The sequence below is a fragment of the Hylobates moloch genome, unplaced genomic scaffold (genome assembly GCF_009828535.3).
Source record: "Hylobates moloch isolate HMO894 unplaced genomic scaffold, HMol_V3 SCAFFOLD_4, whole genome shotgun sequence".
NCBI lineage: Eukaryota > Metazoa > Chordata > Mammalia > Primates > Hylobatidae > Hylobates > Hylobates moloch.
Window position 1 is genome coordinate 31,372,001 of NW_026652279.1, and position 15,706 is coordinate 31,387,706.

At 52.6% G+C, this 15,706-nt stretch overlaps 1 protein-coding gene across 1 annotated transcript in view; it reads left to right on the forward strand.

Moving 5' to 3' along the window:
• The first annotated feature begins 215 nt into the window (after positions 1-215).
• SLC6A6 (solute carrier family 6 member 6) overlaps positions 216-15,706 on the forward strand; it is an 87,798-nt gene continuing 72,307 nt past the window's right edge. The window contains exons 1-2 of the mRNA XM_032149794.2: positions 216-468; positions 14,049-14,090. The gene's annotated coding sequence lies outside the window, so the exon portion shown is untranslated. The remainder of the gene's footprint in view (positions 469-14,048; positions 14,091-15,706) is intronic.

Genomic DNA, 15,706 nt, shown 5'->3' on the forward strand with positions numbered 1-15,706 from the left:
GTTCGCCGCGCGGCATGAGGGTGTGCGCGCGCGCTCGGCGAGCCCGGGTTCTTTGTGTGTCCGAGCCCATGCGCGCGTGCGTGTATGCGTGTGTGTGTGTGCATGTGTGTGTGTGCGCGCGCGTGTGTCCGCACTTGGGGCGGGGCTAGACGCCCCGGCCCCGCCCCGGCCCCGCCCCCGGCCCGGCCGAGCTGGTATTTTTCCACCCAGCAGGATGGGTGATGCTGAGAGCTGCCTGCTCAGACAACAGACACGCGAGGTCAGGAAGAAGCCGCTTATAAATTACCGCTTCCTTCGCGCCGCCGCCAACGCCGAGCCCCGAGGACCGCAAGCCCAGCGGACAAGCTGCGCCGAGAGGGAGTGCGGAGCGTTCACCCCGCGGGTCAGAGAGCGAGCGGGCAGGCAGCCCCCGGCCGGCGGAACCCGGCACAGCCGAGCAGAGCGCGGGCGGCGCCGCAGCCACCCCAGGTACCCGAGGGACGGGGAGCTGGGCGCGCAGCCGGCGCTGCCCGCCGTTTGCAGCCCCTCCCCATCCCCGCGTCGCCGCAGTCCCGGCCTCCTCCTCTCCGCGTGCGCCCATCCGGCGCCCCTTTCACCACCGCGGAAGGGACCGAGGGTCGCCTGCTCAGTCCCGCTGGCGGGGCTGTTATTGTTTCCCCGGCGAAAGGGCTCCGGCCCCTGGTGTGGGCGGCAGGAGAGTATGTGTGTGTGTGTGGGGGGGGGGGGGGGGGGTATATCTGTGTGCCTGTCTCCGTCAGGATGCCTACATGTGCCTCCGTATCCCTGTGTCTGTGTTTCTGAGGGTGGCTGTTTCACCGTGTCCCCAGCAGCGTGCACATGTGTGTTCCGGTGCATGTCTGTTATTCTCTGCGTGCTGGGCTGTGTGTGTGTTCCTCTCTGTGTGTGATACCTGAGTGTGCTGTCTTTGGATGTGTGCTCTTGTATGTCCCCGTTTGTGTCTGCATGAATCTGTGTGTGGGGGGCTGCGTCTTCCAGGCCCTGGCTGGGTGCACGTGCGTGTCCCTGAGTGTGGTTGTGTCTCCAGGTCCCTGGTTGTGGGCACTTGTGTGTCCTCGGCTGTACCCAAGAGGGTGTACCTGGTGCCTAGAGGGTCAAATGGCCAGAGCTGGTTCTCCAGGGCCGGCGCTGAGTGGGGAGAGGTGATAGAGCAGCGTGGCTCCATAGGTGCATGCACTGCATAGGTGGTGTGCAGGTGGCAGCACCAGCGTCCAGCAGTCCTGAGTGGTGGGACCAAGGCCCGGAGGGGCAGCCAAGGGGTAGTGGACAGCCGGCAGGGCCAGCAGGACACTTCCTCCTCCAGACTATTTCTCTTCCTTCTGTGGGTTCCTCTTTTGAGTAGGAGATTCTCATCCCCCTCCCACTAGGGAAGCCACACAGAGAGAATTCCAGGGACCTCCTCCTACAGCCTCAAAGCTTAAGCCTGGACTTCAGCCTGGACTGGAGAGGAGACCTGTGGGCAGCTCTCCCAGGCAGGGAGGTGTGTGCCGGGCAGGGCCACCGGCCTGGCTATTTTGGTCACTGTTGGGCCTCTGCCAGATCCCGGCATCCCCAGGACCAGCCCCAAAAGCTTGGGAGGCAGCCTGGGCCCCCGTTTCCTGTCTGGGGAAATAAATCAGCTCAGTAATTGCCCAGACACTTGAATGGAGGGTCTTCGGGCTGAGGTTTACTGGCTCATGGCTCCATTTGGACTTCAATAAATTGGCCCCCGCTTTGGCACAGCTGACGTTCAAGTAAATGTCACTGAGGAGATCTTTTTAAAATTTCTTTTTAATTTTTTGTTGGCTAGAAGGGAGGGGATCTTGTCCAGAGTCTCCTAGCCAGAAGGAGTTTATTTTTATGATAGAGAGAGCGGGTGAGTGCTTAGCAACCACCTGCCTCCCTCTCGACCAGGGAGTCACCCAGGGAGTGTGGGGTGGGCGTGAGGAGGTGGGGTGGGGGAGGAATTTCATCAAGGTGGTGTTGGAGAGGATCCAAAGGGGGCCTAGCACGGCTAAGAACCCCCAACAGGGTGGGATTGGTAGAATGATGGGAGGTGTTAGGTCTGGCTCAGCCCCCAGTTGACCTTGGGCAACCCTTTTTCAGCCTCAGTTTCCTGACCTGTAAAATGGGTGGGGCAGACTGGTTATAGAGTAAACCAGGGACCAGAGATAGGAGCTTGTCCCCAGCGAACTGATTTAAGTCCTATGCTTTGTTTTAATGGGCGGGTGACCTTGGTTGATTCCCTTGGTTTCTTTGAGCCTCGGTTTGGCTGCCTGGGCAGCAAGGACGCCAGTGCTGGCCTCACTACGTCCTTGAGGGGATTGAGGGAGATGAGGCTGAATAAGCTTGTGGTAAGCTGTAAAGCCGGGCTCGGCTGTAGAGCTGCTGATTAGAGGGTGTCACGAGGTCCTGGGTCACTGTGGTGTATGGCAAGGGCCAAGGTGCATTCTGGAGGCTTTGTCCTTTGGGGACACCCTTGTACTAACCCATGGCTCAGCTGCAGTCATCCTCCCCTGCCTCCTTCCCATCACCTCAACCTGTGGTGATTGGGCCACATCTGCTTTTCAGAGTCTGGAGGCCTGGTGAGCAGTACCCATTTTATAGATGGACAAACTGAGAGCCACCTAAGGGACTTTGCCTTGATTGGACGAAATTAAGTTTCAAAAGGCTTTCCCTAGCTCAACTGTGAGTTTTGGCCCCATGGGGCTTTGGTCACTGATATCCTGGGGAGTTGAAATTGAACCAGGGCCTGGGGAAAATGAGGGACAAAGGTGCCCCAGTCCTCAGGGCAGGAGAGTGAGCCTATGGGACCCATTTGCACCTTGCCTCTGTCCCTAGTTACTCATTCTCCCTTCTTTGTGCCTTCCCCCGAGCCCTGCTACCCATTCTGCTGCAGGGGCCAGCCCTCCACAAGGCAGTCCGGGCTCTGGGGACTGTGTTTTCTAACCTGAACTTGTCTGCCTGTCGGTTTGTCAAAGGATTTGGGAGCTGTACTTCTCTGAAAGTCTTTCCAAAGGTCCGGAATGATAAGATACTTGTGAGTCATTGAACACATTCCCGTATATAGAAAAGAGCTGAGAAGTAAATTATAAGGGCTCCCCGGAATGCAGCTCAGCTGCAGCCAGAGGGGGTCTGCCTGGGAATTGGGGTTGGCCTGGAATCCCAGGGCCACCCTGGCAGGTACATGCTGATTCTTCACTTCTGCAGAAGGTCATGAGCAAGAGTCAGATTCTTTGCGGCCGCATCTCACTTTCCTGTGTTTGCTAACTTGGCCAGAGCGTTCGTTTGAATTTATGGGTTCTGGGCAGGAGCTGTGGATCTGGAAATGCCTAAGGAAGCCTTCAAGTAAGAACGAGAGCGCTTTTTTAATGTGCTTCATTTAGTTGATTAATAGACCTTGGTTAAGGTCAGCTCTGGGCCAGCACTGGGTTCAAGGTGGAGTGTTGGCTTTCTAGGAGCTCCTGTCCCAGAGGTAGAAGCATGTGGTAGCTGCAATGGCCATTACCATCCATAGGGTACAGTGAAGAAGACCCAAGGAGCAGCTGAATGTGCAGTGAGGGTGGGGTAGTGGGCAGGAGGCACTTTTACTCCTGGAGGACACAGTATTGGAGTTGCCATTGTCTGTGGGTGGAGAAACAGGATGGGCTGGCATTCTCAACAGGGAGCAGAGCAGCTACAAGGGCACAGTGGTGTGAAATAGCCAAGCATGTTTGTAGAACAGGTTCCCCGGGTCCTAGCTGGAGAGAGGAACAGGAGCCAGATGGTGGGGGTGCGTTTTATTTTTTCACATATAAAAATAGAGACAGGGTCTTTCTATGTTGCCCAGGATGGTCTCAAGCTCCTGGGCTCAGGCAATCTTCTCTCCTCAGCCTCCCAAGTGTTGATTATAAGTGTGAACCACCGTGCCCAGCTGGAGGGCCTTGATTGCTGTGTAAGTGGGTTTGGGCTTTCTCCTGATGGCAGCAGGAGTCATACTGGGTTTAGGGATAGTGGGGCAGAAGCCAGTCAAGCCTGGAGCCCAGGAGACCCCTGACGGTGAGTAAGGAACGGAACTGGGGTCCAGGAGACTGAGAGTCACCGAGCCACTAAGCATTTTCTGTACCAATGAGTCTTGCCCTGAACTCTTTCTGTAAACATGAGGGTGAAGGCCTGGACATGCTATTTAACCGGTACACAGGCCATTAACTTGCTGGCTTTGACCTCGCTGGAGCACACAGCCCTAGTGTCTCTAGGTGAGTTATGCCAGTCCTGGACGGGTCTGCGGAGTTTCCTTTCCTGCCTTACCTGGTCAGAGGCTTCATTTGGAAACCTGGGCAGAGGCTGATGCCAAGGGTGGGAGTTAGGGTTACGAGAGGGAAAGCAGAGAGTGAGGAATTGCTGTTCTGTTTCTAAAGCTCCAGTGTGGTGTGGCCAACCAACTTTCTCTTGGAAAAAACAACATACAAATAATAAACCACCTTAAACAAAAGAGTGGGGAGGGAATGATGGGGGAGGCAGGTGGGCTGCCCTAACTGTGGTCAGGTATCAGAATTGCCTGGGATACTTAAAAACAAACAAACAAACACATTCAGACTCCCAGGCCCAGCCTGGACATACTGAATCAGAACCTCCAGGGGGGTGGAGCCTGGGAATGTATTTTTAAAGTTTTTCTTGTTTTTTTTGTTTGTTTGTTTGTTTGTTTTTTTGAGACAGGGTCTCACTTTGTTCCCTGGGCTGGAATGCAGTGGTGCCATCACAGTTCACTGCAGCCTCGATCTCCTGGGCTCAAGTGATCCTCCCACCTCAGCCTCCCAAGTAGCTGGGACTACAGGCATGCACCACCACTGCAGGCTAATTTTTGTATTTTTTGTACAGATGAGGTTTCACCATGTTGCCTGGGCTGGTCTTGAACTCCTGGGCTCAAGCAATCCTCCCACCTCAGATGATTTTTTAAAAATGTCTTTAAATTAAGTTATGATTTACATGCAGTAATATGCAAAGATTCTGTTACGGTTTGATGAGTTTTGACAAATGTATACACCTGTGTAACCACCACCCAAATCAAGATATAGAACATTTCCAGCACCTCAGAAAGTTGTCTTGTGCTCCTCACCTCACAAGACAGCCACTTTCTGTGTTTTTTTTTCTTTTTTTTTTTTTTGAGACAGAGTCTTTTTCTGTTTCCCAGGCTGGAGTGCAGTGGCATGATCTCTACTGCAGCCTCGACCTCCCCGGGCTCAGATGATCCCCCCACCACACTTCCCCGGTAGCTGGGACTACAGGCGCATGCCACCACACCTGGCTAGTTTCTTTTGTATTTCTTGTAGAGACAGGGTTTTGCTGTGTTGCCAGGCTGGTGTCAAACTACTAGGCTTAAACGATCCACCCTTGCAGGCCTCCCAGAGTGCTGGGATTACAGGCATGCCCCACCATACCAGGGCTACTTTCTGATTTCTGTCACCATAAATTAGTTTTGCCAGTCTAAATCCTCATATAAATGGACTTATTTAGTGTATACTCTTGTGTCTGTTTTTTTCTGCCTCACGTTGCTGGGATCCATCTGTGCTGTTGAGTATATCAGGAGTTGATTTTTTTTTTTTTTATCTCTGAGTAGTCTCCCATTGTATGGATGTTCCACAATGCGTTCATCCATGCTGTTGATGGACATTTGGGTTGTTTCCAGTTGGGGGGCAGCTATTACTAATAAAGCTTCTATATGCATATTTCTGTACAGGTCGTTTTGTGGACATATATTTTCCTTTCTCTAGGACTAAAGCTGCTGGGTTATAAGGTAGTAGATATGTGTTAACTTTTTGAGAAACTGGTAAACCATTCACTTTTAATTATAAAAGTAATATACCTCAAGCAATACAAAACTGCATAAACTAAAAAGTGATCCTTTCGGATCATTAAAAAAAGTACAATCTGATCTTCAGTCTGTCCACCTGCCTGATTGACAGTCTATCATATCTCTTTCTTTTTTTTTTTTTGAGACGGAATATTGCTCTGTCACTCAGGCTGGAGTGCAGTGGCTTGACCTCAGCTCACTGCAACCTCCGCCTCCCAGGTTCAAGCGATTCTCCTGCCTCCACCTTCTGAGTAGCTGGGACTATTGGCACGTGCCATTACGCTTGGCTAATTTTTGTATTTTTAGTAAAGACAGGGTTTCACCATGTTGGCCAGGCTGGTCTCTAACTCCTGACCTCAAGTGATCCACCTGCCTCGGCCTTCCAAAATGCTGGGCAGTCTATCATATCTCTTTTTAATATAAGGTTATACATTTCCCTCTGCATACAGCTTAAACTTTATTCAGGCGTCCATATGGACATAGACTCCTTTTTGTTACTTACTGGATCAGTTTTCACTTAAGTTTTGATTTTGTCTTTGATCCAGGCATTATTTGGGATCTGTTTAGAAGCTAGCTGTAGTGTTTTGTTTTGTTTTGTTTTGTTTTGTTTTGTTTTGTTTTGTTTTTGAGACGGAGTCTCGCTCTGTCGCCCAGGCTGGAGTGCGGTGGCACCATCTCGGCTCACTGCAAGCTCCACCTCCTGGGTTCACGCCATTCTCCTGCCTCAGCCTCCCAAGTAGCTGGGACTACAGGCACCCGCCACCATGCCCAGCTAATTTTTTTTGTATTTTTAGTAGAGATGGAGTTTCACCATGTTAGCCAGGATGGTCTCGATCTCCTGACCCCGTGATCCGCCTGCCTCGGCCTCCCAAAGTGCTGGGATTACAGGCGTGAGCCACTGCGCCCAGCCAGTGTTGTTTCGTTTTTAACAAAAATGGCGTGCTACTGTTCTTGGTTCTGCCACTTGGTCTATTCCAATAGCAGGCCGTGTGGACTGCATGTCAGAACACACGCATCTGCCAGGCCATTCCAAACAGCCAGCCTGTATTTGGGAGCCACTGACTTCGCGTGTCCTGTGTGATCACCGCCAGTGCTGCCAGCTCAGTAAATGAAATACCCCCACCCAGGACTTGCCCAGGAGGATGCAGAGGAGCCGGTTGAGCCGATTCAGCATTCTGAGAAGGGAAGGAATTCATATTTATTGAGCATCCACGGTGCTTTATCCCCCTTCCTGTCTCAGCGATGAGTTCATCAGAAAAGTGGATGGCCCCAGCCCACACTCTTCTAGGAAAGGGTGGAAGGAGCGCTGGACCCAGAGTCTACCTGATGCCTCAGCCCATCCTCGTCCTGCTGGCTGCACGGCAAACGTTCATGAGTGCCTACTGTGTGCCAGGCACAGGGCCAGGGCCAAGAGGGCAGGGAGGAATAAACAGCCCCTGTGCTCGAGGAGGGAGGGGAGATCTGTATCAGGAGGAGGTTAATGAACAATCTAAGATGGTTTATGCCAAGGCAGGCCAAGGATCCAGTCTGGGAACACCGCCTCAGGTCTGAGGGAGAGCAGCCCCAGGCTGTGGAGTGTGGGGACTTTGGGGTTGTGGGATCATCCAGTTAACCTTCTCTGCCCACCCACTTTATGGATGAGGACGCTGAGGCCCGAGGGAGGCACTTATCAACACAAGAAGATAAAGCCATCAAAAGAGCCATTGTTGGCCAGGCACACTGGCTCACATCTGTAAGTCCAGCACTTTGGGAGGCCCAGGCGGGCGGATCACGAGGTCAGGAGTTCGAGACCAGCCTGGCCAACATGGTGAAACCCCATCTCTACTAAAAATACAAAAATTAGTCAGGTGCAGTGGTGGGCACCTGTAATCCCAGCTGCCTGGGAGGCTGAGGCAGGAGAATCACTTGGGCAGAGGTTGCAGTGAGCTAAGATCTCGCTACTGCCCTCCATCCTGTGCGACAGAGTGAGACTCCATCTCAAAAAAAAAAAAAAACAGAGCCATTGTTCACAGATGTGGCTCCCTGTGCTCCCCCCTCCCAGCCGCACCCATCATTCGTTGCTTATGTGAAACCCTCCCTTGACAGGGAGGGATTTAAAAAAAGGGTTAATGCCTCTGCCTCAAACCTTCGATGATATTGTTCATGACTCTCACATCCTGGTTTTGTCACAGGTCACGGGAAAGGGGGTGGGAGGGCAAAGCCGTATCAATTGCAAAGACTCCTTATGGTTTGGCTGCTCAGGAGACACCCCCAGAACCCAGGATGGGGTTCCTGGAAAGCTCAAGAAGGAGTGTGGTGAGCAGCTCTAGCCACTGCATGGAATAGAATGTGGAAGGTAGGGAGAGGGTTGGTGGTCTCCAGGAGAAGGGTTGGGCTGGCAATGGAAGGCTTCCTCCCTCAGCAGGTATCTGAGCAGGCCTAGGCTGGAAGGCAGAGGGCTGAGCCCTCGGGGTTCTGCTCACGTTGGGTCCTTCCCGATCCAGAGGCTCAGGACCACTTCTCTGCATGGTCCCTCCTCATGCTGGGATGCCCTGAGAGGCCCTTCCTTTCCAGGACTTTTCTTTGCACATAAATGCCAAGTGACTCACTGCCATGTTCCAGTGGAAAGTCCTTAACCCAAGGCTGCCAGTTGCTTGGTTGGAGGTGGAGGAGTGTGGTTGGCCAGCGATTTCAGCAGAGTCATGCTTACTGGGTGAAGGGTGGCGGAAGGGGGAGGTCCTAAGGGACCTCCTCTCTTGCCCCAAGGCTAGTCAGCACCATGAGGGAAGAGAAGACTCAGGTCATGATTTCAAGGACATTCATTCCTTCAGAGATGACACCTGGTGTCTCTTCTGCAGGTGGACATCACACCAGCCCAAGACAACAGCCTCCTCACTAGCCTCTGTGCCTCCTGGATACCTCTCTGTACCATCTGGGGACCAGCTCTCTGCATGTCACTTTCTTGCTCAAAAGCCTTCAGTGGTGGCTCCCTAGTGCTTTGTGAAATCAAGTGCAACCTCCTTAGCCTGGCATTGGAGGCCCTTCACGATCTGGCTCTTGGCCAGTGTTCACGCTCACCTACCACAACTTCTTTCCTCGTTTGTAGTCTGCCTGGTTTCTGCTCCTAGCTAGACCAAGCGTCAAGCTCTCTCAGCCCTGCCCATGCTGGTCCCTCAGCCCACAAGGCCCTTCCTCCCATCACTCCTTATTCCCACTCTTAAGGGGCGAGCTTGGAGCTGCCTGCTCTGGGAAGCATTCCTTGAGCCTCTTAACAGTGCCTGGCACGTAGTAAGCACTCAAAAAAGATGACGTGAGTTAAAGTGGACTTCAGCTCGCCCTGCTCTGAGCCTTGTGGTCCTTTCCTCTGGCCCGGGCTCAGACCTTTATGGTCTTACCTTATACCCGTGCACCTGACTGGGGACACATCAAGGGGAGGGATGGATGCTCCAGCATCCAGCCTAGGGGTGTGGCACACAGTGGTTGCTCAACATACAAATCAAGAGAGCCTGATTCCTTCTACTCTGAAATGGGAACCTATGGTTTGAACATCTGAGTGGCTCCAGGCTTGGAAATTATATTCACCCGTCACCATCCATCAATCCATCCATCCATCTAACAAGTATTTACTTGTTCCAGGCCCTGTCCTAGGCCCTGGGGATGTGGCTGGTGAACAAGATAGAACAAACTGTACCCTCATGGAGCTGTCTGTCTGGCAGGGCTATGGATGTCAGACAAAAAATTACACAAGCATAGCTAATGCCCTTTTAAAATCAGAGGCCCTGCATCAGGCACTGCAACACCAGGCTTAGAATGCCCCTGTCCTCTGGCTTGCTATGTGACCTAACTGAGTCCTTTCTCCTCTCTGGTCCTGTAAGGGGTGGCCCAGATAGGTTTTGTGTTTAAGGGAAATACCTTCTGAATAAAGGGAGGAAAGACCATTCTATCCATCGTGGAAGTGCGTGCCACCACACGGGGTGCTGTTCCTGCGGGACTCCTTTAAGGATGCAGTCGTCCTCTTGGTGGCTTTTCAAGATGTCCCAGCCCTGGCTCTGAAAGGAGGTGTCCCGATTTGGGGGCAGGAGTTCCAGAGTTACTCTGAGCAGAGCTGTAGCAACAGGCTTTTAGTAAAGAACGTTGCCTCGAGGAACAATAACGTGGATTCTTATTCTACCACTGGTAGAATATCAGTGAGAACAGACTTTTAAAAAAAGAAAAGCAAAAACTCGTCCAGGTGTGGTGGTTCACGCCTGTAATCCCAGTATTCTGGGAGACTGAGGCAGGTGGATTGCTTGAGCTCAGGAGTTCGAGACCAGCCTGGGCAACATGGCAAAACCCATCTCTAAAAAATGCAAAAATTCGCCGGGTGTAGTGGCATGCACCTGTAGTCCTAGCTATTTGGGAGGATGAGCCTGGTAGGCAGAGGTTGCATTGAGCTGAGATCATGCCACCGCACTCCAGCCTGGTGACAACAGTGAGACAGCAGGCCTAAGTGGGGCCTGGGGCCCTGAATTTGTAACCAGCTCCCAGGCACTGTGGACGGTGCTGGTCTGGGGACCACTCTTTGAGTCAAGGAGATAAACAGTGCTGTTGTGTGCCTCCTATGCATTAAAAGCCAGACCCTGTGCTTCATCAACATCCTCTCCTTAATCCTCACCAAAGACACCATTATTCCCATTTTGCACATGCAGACCCGAGGCCCTGCTGAGGGCAGGTAACTTGCCCAAGGTCACACAGCTGGGAGCCTGCCGGCATTCGTGCTGGGCCAGCGCCACCTTGGAAAGGTTGCTGTTGGGGAAGCCTTTTACTACTGAACAGTGTCCTCGCTCCAAAAGCCACAGGAGGCTTTTCAAGGCAGCCAAGTCGGATGTAAATCAGGGGAGAGCCCAGGGCTAGCCAGGCTGCTGACAGCAGGGCGGCCTGGGTCACTGTGTCCGGACAAGGCCCACAGCGGGATTTGGGGCTGGCATGATGCCTGGGAGTGGGGGAGCCATTGGGGATGCTCTGGGCGCCTGGAAAACCAGCCTGGAGCCTGCTGGAGCCCAGGGAGGCACCTTAGCCTCTGACAGCCTCCCCCATTATTTAGATACATTCCAGGGAACACAGCTGGCTGGAAGGGGCAGTGATGGGACCACAGGAGCTGGGACCTGCTGCTTCCGTTGTTTAAAGGCTGGCTCATGCCTGCAGCCACGCAGGCATTCTCCGTAATCGCCGTCTGCTTTGAGGACAGAGAGGTTGTGGTCTCCTGCTGGCTGGGGCTTTATTTTTGCACTGAGCACCTGTCCTCAGCAAACTGGGAAAAGTAGAACACGTAGTGACTCTGAGTCCTCAAAATGCTGTCCCTAGCCCAGCAGTATGGGCATCACGTGGGAGCCTGCAGAATGCAGAACCTCAGGCCCCACCCCAGACCTGCTCATTTAGACCTTGGGTGCAGGGCTCTGCAATCTGGGTTTTCAAGAGCCCTCCAGGCAATTCTACTTTGTGTTTAACTTTGGGAAGGGCTGATGACCTCTCTGGCTGTGTGCCTGGGGCCGGGGGTGGGGCTGGGGGAAGGGTCAGGCCTAATCCTTGCCTGTGATAACTAGAGTGCCAGGGCTGCGGGAACCTCAGGTGTTCTGTCATCCGCATCCTTCCTCTTTTTTATAATGGGAGGAGTGTGTCAGAGACATGCATAAAATTACGCAGCAAGTTCAAGGCAGGGTATAGGTCTGGATTCTTATCTTGCAAATGGCAGAAATCAGTTCAAACAGACTTTAGTTTTATTTTTTTTATTTATTTTTGAGACGAGTCTTTCTGTGTCTCCCAGGCATGAGTCACCACAGCCGGCCCAAACTGACATTAAAAATAAAAAGGAACATTTACTGACTCTTTTAACTTAAAAGCCCGGGGCCATACTTCAGCCTGGGGCTGAGTCCAGGTGCTGAAAGATGTCATCGGGACTCAGTTTCTTTCTCTCTGTCTCCCGGCTCTGTGTCTCTCTATGCCTGCTTCATTCTCCATGGATGCCCTAGCTGCTCACCAGTGTAGTGCCGCCCCCTGCCCCAGTGTAGCCATCTCAACCAAGAAGGAGCCTTCTTTTTCACCAATATTTTTGGCAAAAGTCCTAGGCATCACTCTTTTTGACCAGGCTGGTCAAGTGCCTATCTTTGAGCCAATCATGACAGCCCCCTCTGATTGGCTAGGGCTGGCTCACGTGTCCACCTAAGAGGAGGAGGTGGGGTCAGTCCATCTAGACCCCTTGGGCTGAGAGCAGGCCTATGTGGGTCTCCTGCTGGAACAGGTTTAGGCTGTCCCCAGAAGGGGCATGGGTGCCAGCAGGCTAGATATATGGACTTTAGTGCTATTCTTTTTTTTTTTTTAAGAGACAGTCTCACTCTGTCACCCCAGCTGGACTGCAGTGGTACAATCACTGCTCGCTGCAACCTCAAACTTCTGGGCTCAAGCAGTCCTCCCACCTCAGCCTCCCAAGTAGGTGGGACTACAGGCATGTGCCACCATACCCAGCTAATTTTTAATTTTTATTTTTTTGTAGAGACAGGTCTCCCTGTGTTGCCCAGGTTGGTCTTGAACTCTTGGGCTCATGATCCTTCTGCCTGAGCCTCCAAGAGTGCTGGGATTGCAGGCATGAGCACACCTGGCCTTTAGTGCCATTCTTATCCTCCTCTCTGAGATGGGCTGGCCTCTCGTAATTGGTAAGGTTTTGCCCCATACAGAATTGTGCTGTCCTTCCTCTGATTCTCTTAACCTTGTGCTTTAAACAGGCTGCCTTCATCTTTCACTTTATCCCACTTCCCTGTGTATGGTCTAGGATAGCAAGGTTTATGTTGCTACTTCCACCACCCAAACCCACAGCAGACATCACTAATCCACCCCAGCCTTCACAGAGCCCAGAATGAAGGCTTGGTGGCCTCTCATGTGCTCAGCCTCTAGCCCGTGGTTTCAGGCTTCATGAGCTCAGGGACCTTGGCTCTGTCATCCACTGCTGAGCTTCATGAGTCCAGTGCAGTGCCTGGCACAGTAAGTGCACCATAAGTTGTTGACTGGCTGTTCCTACTCTACAGTGCCTTGAACCCAGTGGGCGCTAGTGTGAGCCTGTTGAATGTGGAGGCCCTAACGAAGCAATGAGGTCATCTAATTTGGGGGACAGGGAGCTCTGTAGGCTGCTGGGACTGGCATTTACTGACACTGGCAAGTGCGCCTCTGGGTCTGGGAAGGAGGCTGCCAGGGCAGGGCTGCAGCTACAGCAAGGAAAGGGGTCCTGGAGGCCTCTGTCTGCTCTCCCAGACCCACCCTCCCATGCCCTCTCCTCCAGAGATACCCCCTGCCCATTTCTGCTGATCCCAGTTTAACAGTTCATTGAAAATATCTCATTTGAGAAGAAATCATTTCCTGACTTTGTACACTTAGATTCCAGGAATCCAGGAGAGCCTTCCAGCCTCAGGGCAAGGAGCTTTGCTGGTAGGAGGAGGTGATCTGCCCCCAGTTGCCTATTTCCCAAACTGAGCTTCTACTGAAAAAAACAACAGAACCCAAAAAAAAAAAAAAAAAAAAAAAAAGCGTCTTCCGGGTTAGTCACGTCTGGGACTGCTTGGCTCAGCAAAGCTCGGCAGATTTCCTGGGCACAGTGATTCTCGCCCCTGAACTGGTTGGTGAATACCACATCCCCCAAGGATCTTCTCCGAGGCCCCTCACTCTGGCCCTGGTGTGTGTCCCGGCGCCCCCTTGGGAATAGTCAGGCCACGTGACTGAGCTGGTGGGGCGCTCAGGAGTGTGGGCTTTCTGTGGCTAGGGCTGTGGAACAGCTTATCCATTTGCAGCTGAAACCTTGTTCCCCTCTGACCAAGGGCAATGCTCTGGTTCTTGCTGCTGACTGAGTTTTGGGGACCCTGCATCCAAGAGAGGGGCGTGTGTGAGTGAGTGGGAGTGCATGTGTGAGTGTGTGTCCCATGTGGGTCTGTGTGTGACTGTGAACGTGTGTGTGGCTGACACAGGCAAGTGTGTGGGGCTGGGAGTCTGCATATGATTACGCATGTGTCTGAGTGTGCGTCTGCATGTGAGCTTGTGTTGGCATGTGTGAGTCTGCGTGTGTGAGCCTCAGCGTTCTGGCCTTCCAAGGGGATTGGTCAACCCCTCCCTAGCACACACGTCTGGTGGTTACAAGTGGGTGGAAATTCAGGGGCCCTGTTCACAGTCTGCCTCTGACCAGATCTCTTTCTTCCGTCTTCGCTTCCTCTCTTTGCAATAGATCCAGAACCAGAACCACAGCCCTTCTGAGGAGCTCCCAAACGTAAGTGACCTTGGACCTCCAGGTGGGATGGGTGTCTCACACGTTGTGCAGTGACCCAAGGTGGGGGGCTCAGGAGCTCCGTGTCTCCCCCAGGCTCTAGGAGGACAAGACGGGACCCCTGAGGCCCACAGACCTTGTCCACACCTCACCTCCAGGTGGCAGATCCCCTGGCCTGGGTTGGCCACTCTGTGCCTGCTTGGTCCCCAGCCAGTCTGTGCCAGAGAGGGCACAGGTAGGCCCTGCAAATGGGCCAAGCACTGGTTTTGGAGACCCAGCCTGGGCCCTGTCCTGGCTGTGCTGCAGAGTAGCCTGGGGCAAGTCTGCTGTGGGGAGGATGCCCTCACTGAGTTGATTCTGAGGATTGGGGTCTGAGCTTGGCTCTGTCTCTGTTAAAGGTTTGTTGTTGTTTTGAGATAGGGTCACACTCTGTCGCCTATGCTGGGGTGCAGTGGCGTCATCAGGGCTCACTGCAGCCTCGAACTCCCCAGGTTCAGGTGATCCTCCCACCTCAGCCTCCCTAGTAGCTGGCACTACAGGTGCGTGCCGCCATGCCCAGCTTATTTTTGTATTTTTTGTAGTAACGGGGTTTCACGATGTTGCCGAGGGCACAGTGGCTCACACCTGCAATCCCTGCACTTTGGGAGGCCAAGGCAGGAGGATTGCTTGAGGCCAGGAGCTCGAGACCAGCCTGGGCAACATAATGAGCCCCGCCTCAGCGAAAATTAAAAATAATATAAATAAGATTATAAATAAGTAAAATGGAAAACCTTTGCTAAAGTTGCAAGAGTATTACAGTGGCCTCGCATTATGCCCTTCGTTGAGATTTTCCCATGGGTTGAGATTTGCCACATTCGCTTCATCTCTTTCTCACTAATATGTTAAATAAAAACAGTCACGTGAACATTCTTCCATTTTTGCTGAATCATTGGGGAGTAAATTGCAGGCATGATGCCCCTTCACCTCAATCCTTCAGGTCTTTCATAAGAGCAAGGCCAAGCCGGGCGCCGTGGCTCACGCCTGTAATCTCAGCACTTTGGGAGGCCAAGGTGGGCAGATCACGAGGTCGGGAGATCGAGACCATCCTGGCTAACACGGCGAAACCCCGTCTCTACTAAAAAAAAACACAAAAAATTAGCCGGACGTGGTGGCGGGTACCTGTAGTTCCAGCTACTCCGGAGGCTGAGGCAGGAGAATGGCGTGAACCCGGGGGACGGAGCTTGCAGCGAGACACGATCGCGCCACTGCACTCCAGCCTGGGCGACAGAGCGAGACTCTCTCTTGGAAAAAAAAAAAAAAAAAGAGCAAGGCCATTCTCTTGTATAACCCTAGCACAGTTATCTACCCCAGGACACTGATTTAACACTGACGTGATTCTGTTATCTGTGGATCTTAATGGCATTGCACTGATTGTCTCAGTGTTTACAGCGTCTTTATTTTTCTTTTAGTTCAGGATCGTCATTATGTTTTTAAAAAGAGTTTAAGGGATGCCTTCTTCACTGATGAAGACATTGCCTACTCTAGGGGCTTTCCCTATTTAATCCTCAGCATTCATTAAATACATTCTACAATGGGATGTGGCCTGTGCGCGCATGTACACAAACACGCACGTGAAACTC